The sequence below is a fragment of the Poromitra crassiceps genome, assembly GCF_964638095.1.
Source record: "Poromitra crassiceps genome assembly, chromosome: 17".
NCBI lineage: Eukaryota > Metazoa > Chordata > Actinopteri > Beryciformes > Melamphaidae > Poromitra > Poromitra crassiceps.
The window spans coordinates 19,840,968-19,861,674 of NC_139635.1; the positions used below are offsets into that span (position 1 = coordinate 19,840,968).

Here is a 20,707-nt window from a genome sequence, read left to right on the forward strand (position 1 = left end):
AGGGTTTTATTGTCTCATGATGGTCTGAATACTGTTTCAGAGGCTTTCCCCCCTGACTAATAGAGAGCCAAAGTGAACTTCACTTCCTGCTTTTCTCCCTGTACCAGCGTGTGACAAAATATGAATGGTGGTGACTGAACAGAGCGATGCGTTCCTTTTTTGATCCCGTTTGAATTGAATTGTTACTATCTAGCAATCTAGTAAGAGAGGCGCCTACGGAGGTCCAAAATGCCTGACTCAGTAGCCAATGAACAGCCAGGAAGGGGGCTCGCGCTACGTTTGGATGCATAGAATAAAGCTGATATATACAATTTGATTCTTTAAACGTCTGACCCTTTCAAAATAGATCACAAACGGTCCATTTTGCTGCAACTCGACAGCGCTGCTTCATCCAGAACCTTACTTCCAGGAACTTTTGTGAGGTAAAAAAAAAACCTGGTCCATTGGTGTGAATGGCGATGTTGCAACTCTTCTATTATACGGCCCTGGGTTAGGCTATTGATATGCAAATTAGCATATATGATGTCATCTGCCAACTTCTAGCTGCTTTATGAGCAGCTGATAGCTGCCCTTGGCAACACTGGCGGTAGCGAGGATAGATTAGACAGCGGTGCGTAGACTTGGGGGAAACTTTGGATTAATTTTACTCTGTAATCGAAGCAATTTGAAATGTAACAAAGTAGTCTACATTATGTCAAACAAAATGTATTTCAGTAAAAGTAAAATTACTGATTTAAAAAAATAATCAAAAAGCTACAAGTACACAAAAAGCTACTCAATTAGAGTCATTTGAGTACTTGTAATTAGTTACTTCCCCCTCTGCTTTCATTGACCCATGTCTCGTCTCCTATTTATTATTTTCAAAAGCTTTCAAGGCCTTGATTTTTTTTTTTACTTTCAAGGATTTCAAGGACCTGTGGGAACCTTGAAAACATGAGCTTGCAGATTTGTGCAGATTCCCAAATTACTACAAAATATTGGCGACTTGAGTCTATATATAATCTATAATATCGGCATCAGCCTTTTACAGCCCAACTCAGTCAAACCCTACAGTATGGTAGAGAGAGAGAGAGAGAGAGAGAGAGAGAGAGAGAGAGAGAGAGAGAGAGAGAGAGAATTATCCCCTGTTGGACTGGCATGGTTTAGCTGGCCCAGAATCTATTAGTGACAATAGGACAGAGTCAGACAGTGAAGGCAGAGCAGAACTCCGTAGAACTCATCTCTCCTGGTGGACAGAGCCTCTGACTTCTCTCACCTACAACCATGAAGACATGAGAATGAAGATCAGACCACAGGTCAGTCTCTCTCTCTCTCTCTCTCTCTCTCTCTCCCCTCTCTTCTCTCTCTCTCCAACAGGACTATGGAAAGAGATTGAAAGGGTTGTATTGTATTGAATTTCCTGTATTTGTCTGTGGGCGTGATTGTCCTTATTGTTCATTTCACCACCCAGGCTGAATCCAACACTAACTCTGTATTGTGTGTTTAGAGTGCTAACAGCAGCAAATGTATAGAGACGCTGGCTCTACCTTGTTGAAAGTCTATTACGGTTTGACTGATGGGTTTTTGAAGGCTCACCCCAATGCTGATCATTTTGGATGGTGTATTAAGATACATTTGTACCAATATTTGCTATTTCTATCTTTAAATTGGTCAATTTTTATGCAAAAAAAAACCCAATCAATTATAGGCTATAATAGTCTTTCCTCCATAATTGCGTTCATGTCAGGGGGTGGAAAAGTCTCTGAAACAGCAGGTAGACTCATGGGACACTAAAACTGTCAATTACAACGCAGAATAATGAAATAATGACTCTCTGTGGAATCTGATCAAAATGTTCCATTATCACCAATTCAAAACATTTCGATCTTAGTGGGGAAAAAATGCAATTCTTATTATGTATGAGAATGCATTTCTCCATTGACTGATACCGTTAATTAATTTGTAATGAATGATTTGTTCATTATTAGTGGCCTCACTTTTAGTTTCTGATTTCTGTGTGATAATAATTGAATTCATAATAATTGATTGGATCTATATGGCCCAGGTCGTCTTTAAAAAAGTAACTTTCAATGTGACTTGTACTGTTCACACAGTCATGAAAAAGACTGACCTGAGTCACTTAGGGGCGAAAAGATTAGATTCAAGCACTAAGGATGGCTGTGTGAACGTAGCCAAAACGCTTCACATATCAGGGGAGGGAGGGGGGAGGGAACTCAACTCATCCACCACCGATGTGTACAGTAGCACCCACCTGGGTGATGCACGGCAGCCAGGTTGCACCAGAACGCTCAGCACACATCAGCTCTCATCACGGTGGAGAGTTGAGGACTGAATGTGCCAATTAAGTAAGGAGGGATGATTAGGTGGCCATGATTGAAGGAAGGCCTGTGTGGGTATTTAGCCAGGGCACCGGGGTTACACCCCTACTCTTATGAAGAGTGCCCGATGGGACCACAGAGAGTCAGGACCTCAGTTTAACGTCTCACCCGAAGGACAGTGCTCACTCCTAGGACAGAGTCCCTGTCTCTGCCCTGGGGCATTGGGGAGATTATTAATCATACCAGCGGGGAAGAGCCCCTCCTATACTGGTCCTCCAACACCATGCACCTCCAGTCTCCCATCCCAGGAGTATCCTAGGCCAGACCTGCTTAGGTTCCCAAGGAAAGCCAGTAATGTAATGCAGGAGCCACTGGTGCTGGTGCTGATGGACAGCTCCCTGGACAGCTCTGAGAACACATTGTCTGGCCTCTGTAATGTTTGCGGTCGTCTCGGATGTGGGCCGCGGACATTTTTTAGATTTTCAAGCGGGCATTGAGTCGGGAAAGGTTGCGAACTGTTACCCAGTACGAGCTGCCTGGTAGGGTGTTCCATAGACAGCCAGTATAGATCATTCAGACCAAACGTATGCATCACATCCGTCATATCAGAGTGAGATGGACGACACTGATTGGTCCACATTTTGGCCAATTTCGGCCCCATATATTAGCCAGATTTGGGAGAATAGTTTGGGAGAACTTGATATATATTCTAAAATAGCAAGTCAACTCACACACAGGTTGAAAATGACAGCGGACATCGCCTCCAACATGTAGAAAATGTCTGCTGGGACCAAGTCAAGCTGTTTGATAACATGCAACATCAAGTCAAGCTGTTTGATAACACACAACATCAAGTCAAGCTGTTTGATAACACGCATCATCAAGTCAAGCTGTTTGATAACACACAACATCAAGTCAAGCTGTTTGATAACACACAACATCAAGTCAAGCTGTTTGATAACACACAACATCAAGTCAAGCTGTTTGATAACACACAACATCAAGTCAAGCTGTTTGATAACACACAACATCAAGTCAAGCTGTTTGATAACACACAACATCAAGTCAAGCTGTTTGATAACACGCATCATCAAGTCAAGCTGTTTGATAACACACAACATCAAGTCAAGCTGTTTGATAACACACAACATCAAGTCAAGCTGTTTGATAACACACAACATCAAGCCAAGCTGTTTGATAACACACAACATCAAGTCAAGCTGTTTGATAACACGCAACATCAAGTCAAGCTGTTTGATAACACACAACATCAAGTCAAGCTGTTTGATAACACACAACATCAAGCCAAGCTGTTTGATAACACACAACATCAAGTCAAGCTGTTTGATAACACGGAACATCAAGAGAAACTCACATTTGATAGATACACATTTTCTGCAGAACATTGACAACATATTGCACATTTCCCTGCCAATATAACACGCCTGTACATTCTATTGCCAGGAGGGATTTATTCAGATTTGATGAATAATTCAATATAATTATGAAACATGCACCCCCCCCCCCCCCCCCCCCTCGCGCACACAAGCATTTGTCAACAATCAGCAAGGCAGTTGCATTATGGACATATCATATGGACAGTATTATAGTTAATTATATGGTAATAGCAATAACAGCACTTTAAATGGCCATAATAAGAACATGTTGGTGGTACAGAATCACATCTGAGACCAAAACCGAATAAAACCAAAACCAAAATGACTCCCAACCAGCAATATACAGAGAGCATACCCTGTGCCTCAAGTCATCTATCTCATGTTATCGTCTACCTCTGTGCTATTGGAGACATGACCATGAATAATAACATCAACCAGTTTTTAGAGATACAAGGTGTCAGTGTATCACATACTTTGACTTAATTCATTGTAAATTCACAAGTGACAGTAGCCTACAACACGCCCTCATACCTGAAACGACAGAATAGGTCTATTTCCATTGAGTCCCAAAACAACATGAGCGAATGCCCCGCGCGCGCGGTCTTTTCCTCATTTTTCCGACGCATTCGACCTCTCCCGACCGACAGCGGGAGAGGCTCTGTGGGATTCATGGTTATGTTTAGGCAAGTACAACCCACTTGGTGAAGGTTAAGGTTATGGTTTTGGTTACGGGACGCGAACCGGGTCTTTCGTTGAAAGGCGAGGACGTTAGCAGCCCACTAGTCCCACCCCTTCTCCCTTACGTGTCAGCGACCAACTTCAATATCGCACTGTCGGACTCGTTAAGTTAAACACCGCCAGAGGTCGCTGCTGCTACTTCCTGGTTACAGCTGCCGACTCTGGCGTATGCACTGCACGCGTGCACTTACTCACACACGACCACAAGGGGTCGCATTCATAAACATCTGCCGTTTTAGGTCGGGTTCACACCAGAAAGTCCGGGTCCTTGGGTGGGGTTCACACCAGAAATGGGCCGCTCCAGAGTTCGCTTGAGAGCGGACCGAGACCACCTTTCACAGGCGAACCAGAGCACGGTTTTTAGTCCGCACCAGAGTTCGAGTAGGAGCGTTCACACCGACCCTATGGACCGTACTAAAGGGGAAAGGTCCGATAGACCGGACTAAACAAGGCTGGTGTGAACCCGCCCTTAACCACCTTGAAAATCGACCAATGTTGTCATTTTGCTTGTCAGAGCAGGCTGGACAGGCTAATTGATTGCATGTATTCCTGTTGCCATGCATTTTATGTTGCTATCGGTGTTGGGCAAGTTACTTTCAAAATGTAATATATTACATATTACTAGTTACTTTCATTTGAAAGTAATGTTACTTTACAATATCACCGTCTGTGTCATACTATTAACGCGGGGTTCCGCATTTCTGGGTGACAAGTGATGTCACGCTGATTCGTCCTATTACTGAAATCCTATAGGACAAATCAGCGTGACGTCACTTGACACCCAGAAATGCAGAACCCCGTGGTAGCAGTTAATAGTATGAGTTGTGCCAAACAAACATTAATATCTCAAAAACTATACATCACATCGCTTATATTTTGACATTCTGAGTGAGAGCAGAATTAGCTCAAGAGTTTGATGTATAATATATGCATGTCGTGTTAAAGTTGTGTGAACTGTCGCAGTTTTTTAAATGTAAACAGTCAAGCCGGCTAGAGCAGACACTCACGCCACTTGGGCTCCATAGGGTTCCATTGCCGTTGCCACCCAGTGACGCGGTTTGTTTACCAAAATGCTGCTCGGCTGATCCCTCGTATTGGTAATAAGTTATGTTACTGAGTTACTGCTAAAAGTAATATATTAGGCTACATGTAATATGTTGCTTTTGTAATGAGTTACCCTAACACTGGTTGCTATGCTCTTATCCCCTCGCCCTTCCCACCTGTCAATGTTCCCACCACTAACAGCCTCAGGTGTGGGAGTTAGCACTTTCCTGCTAGCAACGTATCGAAACGGAGTGACAGCATGTAGGCTGTATGCCTGAGGCGGTATGGCACACACAGTCCTGTATGCCTGTGAGTTCTGACAGCCATGTGTTGTGTAGCTACTGTGTCCTACATATTCACTACTGGCACCGCTTTCCAACACGCACGGCTCTGTTGTGGCGGAAGGGGGCGGGGGGGAACGGGGACGCGACGGAAAATAGGTTTTTAGCACACTTTACAACGTCACTCACGTCGATCCGTTTTGGTTCTCCCCCGCAAAGATCGTCTATTGAGCAGGGCAGTACGGCTACGTTTAGAAATAAAGTCAGCTGTCTCCTCAGGCCGTCAGAGTGTGTCCTTCTGCCTCACACACTTAATGCCGTTCCTGACCAGTTTAAAAGACAAGTTAGGCTATTTGTCTGATATAGCCTACATACCGGTAGCCTAGACAAGAAACTGTTAAGCTTAAAATTTTAGCTCTGGGACTTTCAACTTAGGAACGATTTGACTGTCGAACACCATTTCATCGGGAGCCGATTCTGGTCTGGGAAATAGGTGCAGAGTGAGATGTCATTATTTTTCCGCCTCTTAGTTCTCTCCTCCACCAGCAACAACCTCCACGCTCTGCCTGCCAGGCACCTGCTGATTTGCGTCAAGATATCCAATGTTAGGCACAGTAAGACCGGAAGTTGAATGATTTTACCTATTAAAAAATAACTTTGCCTGTATAACTTTCAGCCTGTAACTTGCCTTTAGCCTGTGCACAACAACATACATTCTATCAAATATCTAGTGGAATCATATCATTGTAGGCCTATTATATATGGCGTGAAACAATTGCTAAGAAATTGTCAATAATAGTTTTGCATTTTATTTTTATTTTATTTATTTATCTTATCTAATTTCTATTTTTGTTTTCAATTCAGTTTCAGCTATAGTTTCCGGAGTGGATTTGCTCGTTTCAGTTAGTTTTTATAGTTTAAAAACTATTTAGGCTATATTTAAGAAGTTCAGAATAGGTAGGCTATTAGCTAGGCTACAATAGACCCCTTATACAGCTTGTCAACATTGAGCTGCGCGCGCAACGTGTAGGCAGAAAGCAGTAAGCTTTGCATAGACAGACAGCGAAAACTCTGTCAAAGCCCCGCTGTCAGGACTGCTCTATGCCCATCTGCAACACACAGTTATATTTTAGTTTTAAAATGCAGTTCTCGGCTTACTACCACAGCTTATCGCCTGGTGATAAGCAATGTTATGCATCGAAATTAACGTTGTTTAATGGGACATGTCTTACAGACCCATACGCACTGGCGCTGTCAATTGGCCAAGCCTAGTGGCCGGCAATACATATCGTGCATTCCTTTATAACTGGGGATAGCGTAGATAATTATTCTGTAACTTGCAAAGATATATTGTTATGTTGATAATGCACACAATTCAATGACATTATGTAACGTTACTTGGTCGTTAACTAACCTAGCGATGTGGCTGAGCAGCCTACAGTTTCAGTTCAGGCAGCTTACCTGATTATGAAGAGCACTGCAAAGTCGGGCATTTTTAACGATTTCCTCTTTCGGCTTGCAACCAAAGACACCTACGGTTAGCATTAAAAGCAGTATGAGTTGACGGGATTCGGTAAAACTTTACTCCTTGCTTTGTTGATAGTGTAACAGACTGTGTTGTGTTGTGTTCTATTGCGTGTGTGCGAGGCTAACCGTAGGTGTCTTTGGTTGCAAGCCGAAAGAGGAAATCGTTAAAAATGCCCGACTTTGCAGTGCTCTTCATAATCAGGTAAGCTGCCTAAACTGAAACTAGGCTGCTCAGCCACATCGCTAGGTTAGTTAACGACCAAGTAACGTTAAATAATGTCATTATTAAGTTGAACTGATTGGAACGAGGACATCATTAAAAATGCCCGACTTTGTGCTCTCATAATCAGGTAAGCTGCCTGTAGCTGGCTGCTCAGCCACATCGCTCGGTTAGTTAACGACCAAGTAACGTTACATAATGTCATTGAATTGTGTGCATTATCAACATAACAATATATCTTTGCAAGTTACAGAATAATTATCTACGCTATCCCCAGTTATAAAGGAATGCACGATATGTATTGCCGGCCACTAGGCTTGGCCAATTGACAGCGCCAGTGCGTATGGGTCTGTAAGACATGTCCCATTAAACAACGTTAATTTCGATGCATAACATTGCTTATCACCAGGCGATAAGCTGTGGTAGTAAGCCGAGAACTGCATTTTAAAACTAAAATATAACTGTGTGTTGCAGATGGGCATAGAGCAGTCCTGACAGCGGGGCTTTGACAGAGTTTTCGCTGTCTGTCTATGCAAAGCTTACTGCTTTCTGCCTACACGTTGCGCGCGCAGCTTGCTTTGTTGTCATTGTGACGTAGGCGTATAAGGGGTCTATACAAACACAACACTGTGAAGGTAACTGAATTCACTCACAGTCATGTCCCAGTCTTATAGGCTAGCCTATTATGCATATTGTAACGGATCGGGTATTCATTACAAGGAACCGGAGACTTGAAGTTGGTACAGGCTTTTATTCTTGGCTTCACAATATAGCTCCTAGCAGCTAGCTTCGCTGCTAGCTCTTCATGCAACCACTCCAACCCCCTCTCATGGTTAGACTGCCTTCCGCCCCGGCCGCTGGTCACATATATCCCCTTCCCCCTAGGAACACACCCACACATATCAGTTCCTAGCTACACACGGAAACCCCACAATACACGTCAAACCCCGAATCGCTACATTTCCCCCACTCAACTTTAATGTCGCTTCCACGCGACATGCACAACCCACACACATATCCCCCTGTACCAAAACACACCCAACACAACATTTTTCCCATCACCACATCAAATTCTAATTCCCACAATTAGTCCCTTCTTTTTTTACACATTTAAATTCAACCCACATTTCCCATTCAACAATAACCCCCACATCTCAATTAAACACAAGCCCCCACATTTTCCTTAACTTTTCTTTTCCCAGCAACTTCTTAATTTTTCATTTAAACCCCATTTCCATCCCCCCTTTTACAGCTTCTGTCCCACCTGAAGCACGCTAGTCCCGCTCAACCCCCAGTGGGGTTAGTCCTCTGCAGTGTAACTCAGCACGGTCCACAGCCCTCACACTCCCTGCAGTATCGCCGCACGTCCTCCTTTTGTTTTCCCCAGTAGTAAACTCTACGGATGCGGCTTATTGTCTCTTCAGACCCAAAATGACTGGATTCAGGGCCCACATGCACCGCCCTCAGTGCCAATTTTCGCAGGCAACTAGGTACAAGCCACTGGAACCCCGCGCTTCCGTGCCCCTTTCTCTTCAAAATCCCCTCATCTAGACGCAGGTCCGAAAACATGTTCCACAGTCCCTTCGTGGCACCGGAACACTTGTGGATCTCCTCCACAGGGGGCCGGCGTCCGTTCGCCACCCACGCGAGCACCGGACCGATGTCAGCGTCCTCCGCCTGCTTGCGTTTTCACTCATACACGTCGACATCCCAGATGACCCTGTCGTCGTCGTCCAGCTCTTGCACTCGCTCGTCCTCCCGTCCCGCTCCCCCAGGGGGCGGCGTGTTGAGGACAGCAGGGCGAACACCATCGGCATCGATCTCCACCTCGGCTTTCTGCAGTGCAACCGTGGGGGGTATGTAGCGGTTAGGCTGGGCCAGTTCCCCCGGCGGTAACCCCCCAGGCTCACCTGGAGACTCAAGTGTTGCTTCCCCGACTGCCACAGCATTGCAGGTGATGTCTCTCCCTTCCTTCTGGCTGTTCAACACAATCCCCATTATCCTGATTGTCTCGTCACTGATGGTGATCTCCGCCACTACTGGCTGGTATGCAGAGCAGCTAGCCTGGGCCAGCTCAAACGTCACTCTCCTGCCCAGAACAACCGGCTCTGCACTGCCCCGTTGCTCCGCTGCTTGTAGCTCAGGCTGCTCCACTGCTCCGCTACTCCGCTGCTCCTCTGCCTGTTGCTCCGGCTGCTCCCCCGGCTGTGTGTCTCTTCCAGCGTCCGCACTCTTAGTGCAGTCTCTGGCTAAATGTTCAGGTGACTGGCAAGTCCAACAAAGCCTCACCTGTCCGCCGCCTGCACGTCTCTCCTCTCTCGCTGTCTTCCAGTCCCCGACAGCTTCTTGACATTCTCTAGCTAGATGTCCGATCGCGCCGCATGCCCAGCAGGCTCCCTGCTGTCCATGTCGTTGTCCCGCATACCCGGTCCGTCTCCCGGGACCGCCTCGGCACCACCTCGCCACGTGGCCCGGCTCTCCGCAGGTCCAACACAGTCTCTTCCGTGGCTCCTCCGGCCACTCTCCCCGCTGCATTACCTCCGCGCTCATCAAATCCACCCGCTGCATGACTTCCCGCAGCGCCCGCATCACCTCTACTGCCCAGGCAGGAGTCTCTTCCACCAGCCGTCCGACCTCTCTCAACACACGGGCCTCCATGCCCGCCAGCATCGAGCTGATCTCCGTCGTCAGCTCCTCTTTTCTCCCGTTCACCGATGGCCATTCTTCCTCGCGCACCATCACACGTGGTCTTAGCAGCTAGCAGTTAGCAGTTAGCACCCCTGGTAGCTAACTTACTAGCGCTAGGTCTTGAGCCCAAAAGCCGCACCGCACACAGTCTCTTTTGCCGTTCCTCCTCTCACTCTCTCCCTTCTCGGCCGTCGCAGAGGGTTATCGATCCCACTTCTGACACCAATGTAACGGATCGGGTATTCGTTACAAGGAACTGGAGACTTGAAGTTGGTACAGGCTTTTATTCTTGGCTTCACAATATAGCTCCTAGCAGCTAGCTTCGCTGCTAGCTCTTCATGCAACCACTCCAACCCCCTCTCATGGTTAGACTGCCTTCCGCCCCGGCCGCTGGTCACATATATCCCCTTCCCCCTAGGAACACACCCACACATATCAGTTCCTAGCTACACACGGAAACCCCACAATACACGTCAAACCCCGAATCGCTACATTATTCTCATGCCTGTTACAGTTTTGACCAAATTGACAGACTAAAAATAAAGCTATTTTCTGAATACTTTTATTTTATTTTTGTGACTAGGCTACACAATATAATTTTGGTTAGTTTCGTATTTGTCTAAAGTCTAGTTTTTCTGTTTTCTTTCAGTTAACTAAAATGCCCCCCTCCCCCACACAGTTTTATATACAGTCAATGATATTAGCACGGTACATGACATGTATTTCAATAATACTTTTATTTTGAAAATTGACAGGAAGTCTTCGTTGTTGGGTTTTTTTTTTTTTTTTTACTAACTTAACACTAGTCACCTGCTGCTGCAGCTGCAGAGGCAGAGCTGAATTGGGGTGGGAGTTGGGATAATTTTACCGAATGAACGTGGAAGCGGACAGACCGTCGCCTCTAAACACCATCTCCGCCGGTCAGAATGCGTCCCCGTGATCACTTGACTGTCAACACACCGAGAGGAGGGAGACCGTCCCCGCGCAGAGTCCCGTGCCAGTTGTTCTCGGTTGGCACCGCGCTGTAAAGCTGGAGACCGCATCGTTCCAGAGGCGAGAGCAGACACAGCGCGTCAACGGGCACCGACACGTCCAGTTCACCGCACCGGGCGACGATGGAGGTCCGCCGCTAGGCACGAGGGAGAACGGAATCCGTCGGAATTTCGCCAAAATTACGACGACGGCGACGACGACGACGGGCATCAGGTACAGCTCCCTGTCTCCCCGCGCGCCCACCGGGATGTCTCGTGCCAAGGAGCGGCTGAAAAGCGGGAAGGAGAGCAAGGACAGCGTCACTCTGCTGCCCTGCTTTTATTTTGTGGAGGTGAATCTATCTATCTATCTATCTATCTATCTATCTATCTATCTATCTATCTATCTATCTATCTATCTATCTATCTGTCTATCTGTCTATCTATCTATCTATCTATCTATCTATCTATCTGTCTGTGTATCTGTCTGTCTGTCTGTGTATCTGTCTGTCGGTCGGTCTGTGTATCTATCTATCTATCTATCTATCTATCTATCTATCTATCTATCTACCGTATCTATCTGTCTGTCTGTCTGTCTGTCTGTCTGTCTGTCTGTGTATCTGTCTGTCGGTCGGTCTGTGGATCTATCTGTCTGTCAAACTATCTATCTGTCTGTCTGTCTGTCTATCTATCAACTGTTATTTTGCAGACATGCACATCTGTTTATAATTGAACTGAGCTGACTGGCTTGAGAGGCTAGTAACTGGTTGGTTGGTTGGTCGGTCGGTCAGTTGGTGGTTGTGATTCAGTCTCTTGCACCCTAATCAGAGAACGTAGGTCTATTATGATGTTAATGTCAATAGTCAGCCTCCTACATATTATTCATTCTATAATGTTCTTGAAATAATGAAGTTTAACAATCCATCAAATTTGCTGGGGACCCCCTGGGATGCCCTCAATAACCCCATGGTAGTCCCCGGACCCCAGGTTGAAAACCACTGGACTAAGTGACCTACCGACTGACTGACTGACTGACTGGTTGATTGGTTGGTTGTCTGACTTTAATCTGATGAATTGATGCCATGGTCAGCCGACAGCCAGTCTACAGGTTGTATCTGTGGCTAGGGTCAGCTGACAGCCAGTCTACAGGTTGTATCTGTGGCTAGGGTCAGCTGACAGCCAGTCTACAGGTTGTATCTGTGGCTAGGGTCAGCTGACAGCCAGTCTACAGGTTGTATCTGTGGGTAGGGTCAGCTGACAGCCAGTCTACAGGTTGTACCTGTGGGTAGGGTCAGCTGACAGCCAGTCTACAGGTTGTATCTGTGGGTAGGGTACGTCTGGCTTGGCAGAGAGGACGGTGCAGATGGCTGCTGTTGCTGACATGGGCTGACAGATGATGATCAGTGTTTTCTAAAAGCAATGGCTGTTAGGCAAAAAAAACAAAAAATCTAGCAAGTCTTTGCGGCCCACAGCTGAGCTCATTCCTGTCTGAACAAACAGGGAAGCAGCCACCACAGCCAATGCAACCTGTTGCATTATCTGGATACTCATGTTATTGAACATATCCCATTTACAATCGTCCAAAACAAGCTTGTTTTGATCCGATACGATAGCTGGGATGTAGCCTACTGCTATTCTGTATTCACCTCATCCTGATTCCTGATCACTGCTGTTGTTACAGTGCAGCCGCCATAGGACAATGTGATTCTTCATGCATACCTGGGATATTTGTGAGTAGGAGGATATGAATATGCGCACAGCTTGAACAATATAAAACGGTAACCACAATGTGCATTATTACCATTATGCATTATTACTATTATTACTATTATTATTATTATTATTTTGCATTAATATTCGATATATGTCTTCAGACAAAACACTGGCTGGATATGAAAGGAGCCACAGTGACAGTGTGCATCTCCAATGGGTGTGTGTGTGTGTGTGTGTGTGTGTGTGTGTGTGTGTGTGTGTGTGTGTGTGAATGTGATATTGGTTATACTGTAGCCATACTGATGCAAATAACAACTACTGGCAAAAAAAAAAGAATACATATTCCAATGTGATGCTGCGATAACAAGGCTTAGATAAGATTTATCCATGTTATCTCCTTTATGACGAAACTACCATAATGGCCTGTTCCATCATGCCATGGGCAACTTTGTTTTGATTCCCGATATTGTGACAGTGCCATATTACGTACGTATGCTAGGTGAGCCCTGTAACAGTATTTTGTGTATGCTAGGTGAGCCCTGTAACAGTATTTTGTGTATGCTAGGTGAGCCCTGTAACAGTATTTTGTGTATGTTAGGTGAGCCCTGTAACAGTATTTTGGGTATGCTAGGTGAGCCCTGTAACAGTATTTTGGGTATGCTAGGTGAGCCCTGTAACAGTATTTTGGGTATGCTAGGTGAGCCCTGTAACAGTATTTTGGGTATGCTAGGTGAGCCCTGTAACAGTATTTTGTGTATGTTAGGTGAGCCCTGTAACAGTATTTTGGGTATGCTAGGTGAGCCCTGTAACAGTATTTTGGGTATGCTAGGTGAGCCCTGTAACAGTATTTTGTGTATGCTAGGTGAGCCCTGTAACAGTATTTTGTGTATGTTAGGTGAGCCCTGTAACAGTATTTGTGTATGCTAGGTGAGCCCTGTAACATTATTTTGTGTATGCTAGGTGAGCCCTGTAACATTATTTTGTGTATGCTAGGTGAGCCCTGTAACAGTATTTTGTGTATGCTAGGTGAGCCCTGTAACAGTATTTTGTGTATGCTAGGTGAGCCCTGTAACATTATTTTGTGTATGCTAGGTGAGCCCTGTAACATTATTTTGTGTATGCTAGGTGAGCCCTGTAACATTATTTTGTGTATGCTAGGTGAGCCCTGTAACAGTATTTTGTGTATGCTAGGTGAGCCCTGTAACAGTATTTTGTGTATGCTAGGTGAGCCCTGTAACAGTATTTTGTGTATGCTAGGTGAGCCCTGTAACATTATTTTGTGTATGCTAGGTGAGCCCTGTAACATTATTTTGTGTATGCTAGGTGAGCCCTGTAACAGTATTTTGGGTATGCTAGGTGAGCCCTGTAACAGTATTTTGTGTATGTTAGGTGAGCCCTGTAACAGTATTTTGTGTATGCTAGGTGAGCCCTGTCACAGTATTTTGTGTATGCTAGGTGAGCCATGTAACATTATTTTGGGTATGCTAGGTGAGCCCTGTAACAGTATTTTGGGTATGCTAGGTGAGCCCTGTAACATTATTTTGTGTATGCTAGGTGAACCCTGTAACAGTATTTTGGGTATGCTAGGTGAGCCCTGTAACAGTATTTTGGGTATGCTAGGTGAGCCCTGTAACAGTATTTTGGGTATGCTAGGTGAGCCCTGTAACAGTATTTTGTGTATGCTAGGTGAGCCCTGTAACAGTATTTTGTGTATGTTAGGTGAGCCCTGTAACAGTATTTTGGGTATGCTAGGTGAGCCCTGTAACAGTATTTTGGGTATGCTAGGTGAGCCCTGTAACAGTATTTTGTGTATGCTAGGTGAGCCCTGTAACAGTATTTTGTGTATGCTAGGTGAGCCCTGTAACAGTATTTTGGGTATGCTAGGTGAGCCCTGTAACAGTATTTTGGGTATGCTAGGTGAGCCCTGTAACAGTATTTTGGGTATGCTAGGTGAGCCCTGTAACAGTATTTTGTGTATGCTAGGTGAGCCCTGTAACAGTATTTTGTGTATGCTAGGTGAGCCCTGTAACAGTATTTTGGGTATGCTAGGTGAGCCCTGTAACAGTATTTTGTGTATGCTAGGTGAGCCCTGTAACAGTATTTTGTGTATGCTAGGTGAGCCCTGTAACAGTATTTTGTGTATGCTAGGTGAGCCCTGTAACAGTATTTTGGGTATGCTAGGTGAGCCCTGTAACAGTATTTTGGGTATGCTAGATGAGCCCTGTAACAGTATTTTGTGTATGTTAGGTGAGCCCTGTAACATTATTTTGTGTATGCTAGGTGAGCCCTGTAACAGTATTTTGTGTATGTTAGGTGAGCCCTGTAACAGTATTTGTGTATGCTAGGTGAGCCCTGTAACAGTATTTTGTGTATGCTAGATGAGCCCTGTAACAGTATTTTGTGTATGTTAGGTGAGCCCTGTAACAGTATTTTGTGTATGTTAGGTGAGCCCTGTAACAGTATTTTGTGTATGCTAGGTGAGCCCTGTAACAGTATTTTGTGTATGCTAGGTGAGCCCTGTAACAGTATTTTGTGTATGCTAGGTGAGCCCTGTAACAGTATTTTGTGTATGTTAGGTGAGCCCTGTAACAGTATTTTGTGTATGCTAGGTGAGCCCTGTAACAGTATGTGTCTATGCATACACACTGGCAGGCAGACTGATCCTGGTAGCATCTGTTGGGTTTATCTTTCCTTGCACGTTACCACTTCCGAGGTTGCTCAACCATCTGGTGGGATAAATTGAGATGTTTGAAGTCATTCAAATATCTTAAGGCAATATTCCACATAGCTTTAACATTATTCAGCCCTTGAGCACCATAAAAACCAGAATATAAACTAATCAGCAATTCAGCATTCAGCAAGATCAGATGCAGCAGGCGAGTTTGTACAGTTCTGATTTTTACCTCCCCATTAATTTAAACGAGTTCATGAAAATGGTGTGAAAACTGACAACAGGCGAACAGATTCAACAACAGATCCTGCTGCTGTGATTTTCTTTTGACTGTTGGTCCAACTTTGAGAACATCATTTCGCCAAATAGCATTTTTATTGATAGAAGAAAACATGGTGGAGGGATATTTTTAGGGAGGCACGATATATCAGCAATCATATCGGTATCGGCAGATGTTAGTCATTTTTTAACATATCGCCATCGGCCCGATGTTGCAATGTTAATATTGGTTATCAGCCAACTGACTTAGATAAAGTAACCAAAGGGCCACACATTGGACAAGTGAATTTAAACTTCAAACACATACTGAATTATGTTTAAACTACATTCATATGGTAGACATGTCAGATTCCGTTACAATAGGTTATTTGTCAGCCCAGAAGGCCTGGGTCCTCGTTTCTTGGAAAGTTTTTTTTCTTCTTCTTTATACACGGCTGTATGTCAATCTCAAACGTGTACTTCAGGGTTACAATGACAATATTTACTTACACAAAACAATCCACTTAAATGCAGTATCTGGATTATCTGGCTAATTGTCTTATGTGCACCAATGCATGGGTCACTGATGAAACTCATTTCATTGTTATAAATATGGACTCAAGGCAGACTGTTTCACAATGATCAAAATGTAATAGATAATTAGCAGTACAGGCTCATTTTAATCATTCGCCTTGAGATTTATCAACATAATGCTGCCTTTTATTGTTTTTTTTTGGGTTGTTGTTTCCCATTGAGGACGTTCCGGGCCGGATTGAGATGGTCCACGGGCCGATTCTGCTCCAGGGTACTGAAGACACTGGTTTGGTTTCTGAGACCACGTGTGACAAAGACAACAACCTTCTGAAAGGCACTATACTATATACTGTACACTCCTCTGAACAAGGACATCAAACACATCAACATGTGCTGCTTGGATAAGGTCCCTGGAGAAGAGTCTTTTCAGCTGGAAGACAATCACAAAGACACCCTTAACTCACTGATGCCCTCTGGAGTGCCTGGCCATGCCATCAAACTGAAAGTAGGAGCTCCAATCATGCTGCTTAGCAAACCTACAAGCAGGTCCTGGCCGTACTCTCAAGAACGTCACCAGGATCACGATGGTGGTGGTGGTGGTGGTGGTGCAGATGATCGACAAGGTGGTTGAATTGTGAGATTTCTGTAGGAGAAACAAGGTGAAGGGATCTTCCTGCCAATAATTCCTCACCGTGACAGAAATGATGCCAATCAGATTGGCTTTCTCAGTTACCATCAACAAAGGTCAAGGGCAACAGAATGAGCGAGTTGGCATCGACCTACCCGAGGTTTTGCTCATGGCCAGCAGAGCTCTACACAGCCTTCTCCAAGAGCGGCATCAATGTGCTTATAATGAAGGGGATGAGGAGGGAATAAGAAATCTATAAGGACTAATCCTGTACACAGGGCCCGAAATTAACTTTTTGACCCACCGGCCAGTGGCGGGTAGATGGAAAAAAATCTACCCGCCAAGCATATTTCTTACCGGCCAAAAACACATTTTTGTGTCACATATATCCATTTTTTCAGTACATTTCAAGTAGATAAGGTATTACGTTGAAGAATACACACTTAAATAAGAGGCAAGAGTAAAATTTGAAGCAAATTATTTTAATATATTGATTGATGATTGATTAATCAATACATGCTGTCAAGTCAATCTTATCAATACATGTCAAGTCAATCTTGAGCTTAACTTGTTGCAAAAAAAACAACAACGCAGCTAAAAGTAATAACTGCGACAGTCTCAGTGCACAGCGCACAACTTGGGCTACACACCTTTCTCTCCCACTCACACCTGGCACCTGCGATAGCTCTCCTGCACTCGTTCTCGGCTCCCCTTTGGCTTTATTGGTGGTAAGCATTTTGATTCATCTCCTCATCATACGAGCTCGGCAACAAGCGCGAGCAATTGATTCATTGATTGATTCGCCCGATGTAGGCTGTCAATTTAGCAGAGGTTAAAAGACGCTTCTTACCTCCGCTAAATTGACGACTGCATTCCATTCCACTCCAGAGTCATGTTTGGTAGCCTATACGGCAGAGCCATGTGAAACAGTCTCACAAAGCACTCGTGCCAGCTGCACACCAAAACACACATAACTATTATCTCCTCATATATACTGTATCATACGAGTGTCGGCAACAAGTGCGAGCGATTGATTGATTCATTTATTGATTCGCCCGACGTTAGGGCTGTCAATTTACCTCCGCTAAATTGACGACTGCATTTCATTCCAGAGTCACGTTTGGTAGCCTATACGGCAGAGCCAGAATGGAACAGCCTCAGGAAGCACTCATGTTATACTACCACACTGAACGCACTAACGTTACCTTAGTTTCAGACTGCTTCCTTGTATATTGTGCGCACTCCCAGCGTTTAACAGTCGGAAAAATACACTAGGTGGACACAGGCGGCTACACACAGTTTTAATATTACATGACGACTATTTTGCGACCCGCCACGTGGCGGACAGATGCCAAAGCTAAAATATGCCCGCCATTGGCAGGTGGCGGGCTCTAATTTCGGGCCCTGCCTGTACACATACAAACATTTCCATAACATGTTGCGCCCATGGCGCATCGTCTCCAGAGCAGCGACCTGGCCACTTTTTCTTTCTTATGGAGGTTAACTTAACCTCTAATCACCTGCTCAGCTTACTTATAACCTGGTGGTTAGTCTCGATCTACACACTTCTTTTCGTGTTCTACCAGTACAGGAGTCTTGCTCAACTCAGGCCATGTCCACTCGGACACGAGTTTAGGTGTATCCGCTAAAGTTTTTTGTCATATAGACGTTTCGTCCAGATCAACCAGCGTTCTGGGAGTATACGCTAATTTTTTAAACCGGGTCCCAGAGTGAATAAATCTGAAGACGCCACCCTTGCATTTCCGTGTTTACAACCCATACGCATCTTTCCTGAACCGATGACGCCATAGCCCCACCTCTCTCCACCAGCAACAATAACAATCATGGCAGTAGCGTTCGTGCTACAGCAGCTACTGAGCCTGTTAGGGCTCTTGCAGCAAAATATAATGCTCCTCTATTACCACCGTCAGCAACAAGTGGACAGGAGAACAGCGTGTGTACAACATCCTCAGGGCTCCACAGCTGACTCTTCCCATCCACCCCTCCCCTGCCTTCATCGGATATTTCCCGGAAGGCTTACGGCGGCTAAGTTTTTACAATAACACAAACAAAATCAGGCTAAACGTGTTAGATAGAAATAATATTTATTTTTAATACAACATGCAATTCTGGAATATTTTAATATTGGACAAAATGAAATGAAATGTAAACCCTGAGTGTAACGGACATACTCGGGCTGCTCTATATATACCCCTCGCAAATACAACGTGAATAGTGAAGTGAGAGGTTTGACAACCACACGTTGCACTGTGATTTGCACTGTGATGTGGCAGCGTTACAGCGCCACTTAGGCCTGGCATATATACTACAGCGGTTTCAGTGGTATTCAGTGGTTTCATGTGGATACACACATTTCTTGAAACGATTCTGTGTTTATGGAAAACTTTTCTTAAACGGAAAAAAAAATATCGCTTCCGTCTCCGTGTGGCCATGGCCTCACTCTCATTCTGGTGAAGCAGCAAAAAAAGACATGTTATCTTTACAACCATCCACCAAAAGTACCAAGCAGGCCTGCTTTATTGCACAATCCAAATCTTGCCATTTTCAGCGTGTAGGTTGCTAGCTTGTTGTTTCACAGCGGCGGAGGCGTTTGAGAGCGGTGACACGCAGGGAGCACAAAGGGACTTCCCTTCGCTCCGACCGAAACGGTCAGAGGCAGAGCGAATACCCACTAATACCTGTTTGTCTCAGATGTCTTGATCCACCCTCGCTTCCTTTCATCCATCCATCTTCCCATCTCATCCCTATAACCCTCATTGACCCTCAGAAATCCAAATAATGACGATGACCAGGATGATGATGATGACACCTGCCAGGATGGCCCACATCTTGCAGTTCTTCCAGCAGTACTTCCTCTTCAGCTTGGTGGCGCTGGTCTTGAACTCGTAGGCTCCGGCATGCAGTGCTTCTGCTCTGTCATCCAGCTCGGACAGCTTCACGTCACGCTCCAGCACTTTGTCCACATTGACACGCATAATGTCCACCACCTCCTCCACCTTGGCCTGGGTCTCCTGCAGGCGGCTGTTTCCCGGTGCCATGCCATAGTTCATATCGTTGCCGCAGATTCAGCGTTGATTGATTGGGCTCTGAGCAAGTCGTCCACTTTATATAACCTCAGCAGGGCACGGTTTATGACATCACTGATGATGTCACAATGTCTGACATCATCAGTGGGGTTTGATGAACTCGATGTCATCTTAAAGCGTTGCCATTGTGACAACATTACTGACATCATCAGTGATGTCATAAATCACTGATGAGGTCATCGGTTCACTGGGCCTTATCATCAGTGATTATATGACATAATTACTAGTAGTGACCTCGCCACAAGGCCAAGCCGTCTAGATCTGGCTGAAGTGATTTATGACCTCATCATGGTCTGTGACATCATCAGTGATTTATGACATCATCAGTAATAATATGACATCATTATCGTAGTAACCTGGCTGCCGAGCCATCTGTATGATGTCGTCAATTTATGACCTCATCACTGCCTGTGACATCATCATTGATTTGCGCCATTAACAACAGCAGTGGGCCACCGGAATGAGCCGTGGGCGCATTTCTTTAGGGAGGGCATTGAGGAGGGGGCGGAGCCCCGAGTCTGGAATTTGTGTAATATTCTGTGAGAGGCAGCAATGTGCATCATCGAGTGCTTGAGTGACATCACCAATTCTACACATATTACATGATCAGTG

At 45.1% G+C, this 20,707-nt stretch overlaps 2 pseudogenes across 2 annotated transcripts in view; one reads left to right on the forward strand and one right to left on the reverse strand.

The window, feature by feature from the left end:
* The first annotated feature begins 11,453 nt into the window (after positions 1–11,453).
* The window catches only part of LOC310792125 (phospholipid phosphatase-related protein type 4-like), a 56,994-nt pseudogene continuing 47,740 nt past the window's right edge, over positions 11,454–20,707 (forward strand). Inside the window, exon 1 of the transcript in view lies at positions 11,454–11,537. The product of the transcript in view is annotated as a phospholipid phosphatase-related protein type 4-like (transcript). The remainder of the gene's footprint in view (positions 11,538–20,707) is intronic.
* On the reverse strand, positions 19,763–20,059 carry LOC310791968 (vesicle-associated membrane protein 3 pseudogene; annotated as a pseudogene). Its single transcript has one exon. The product of its transcript is annotated as a vesicle-associated membrane protein 3 pseudogene (transcript).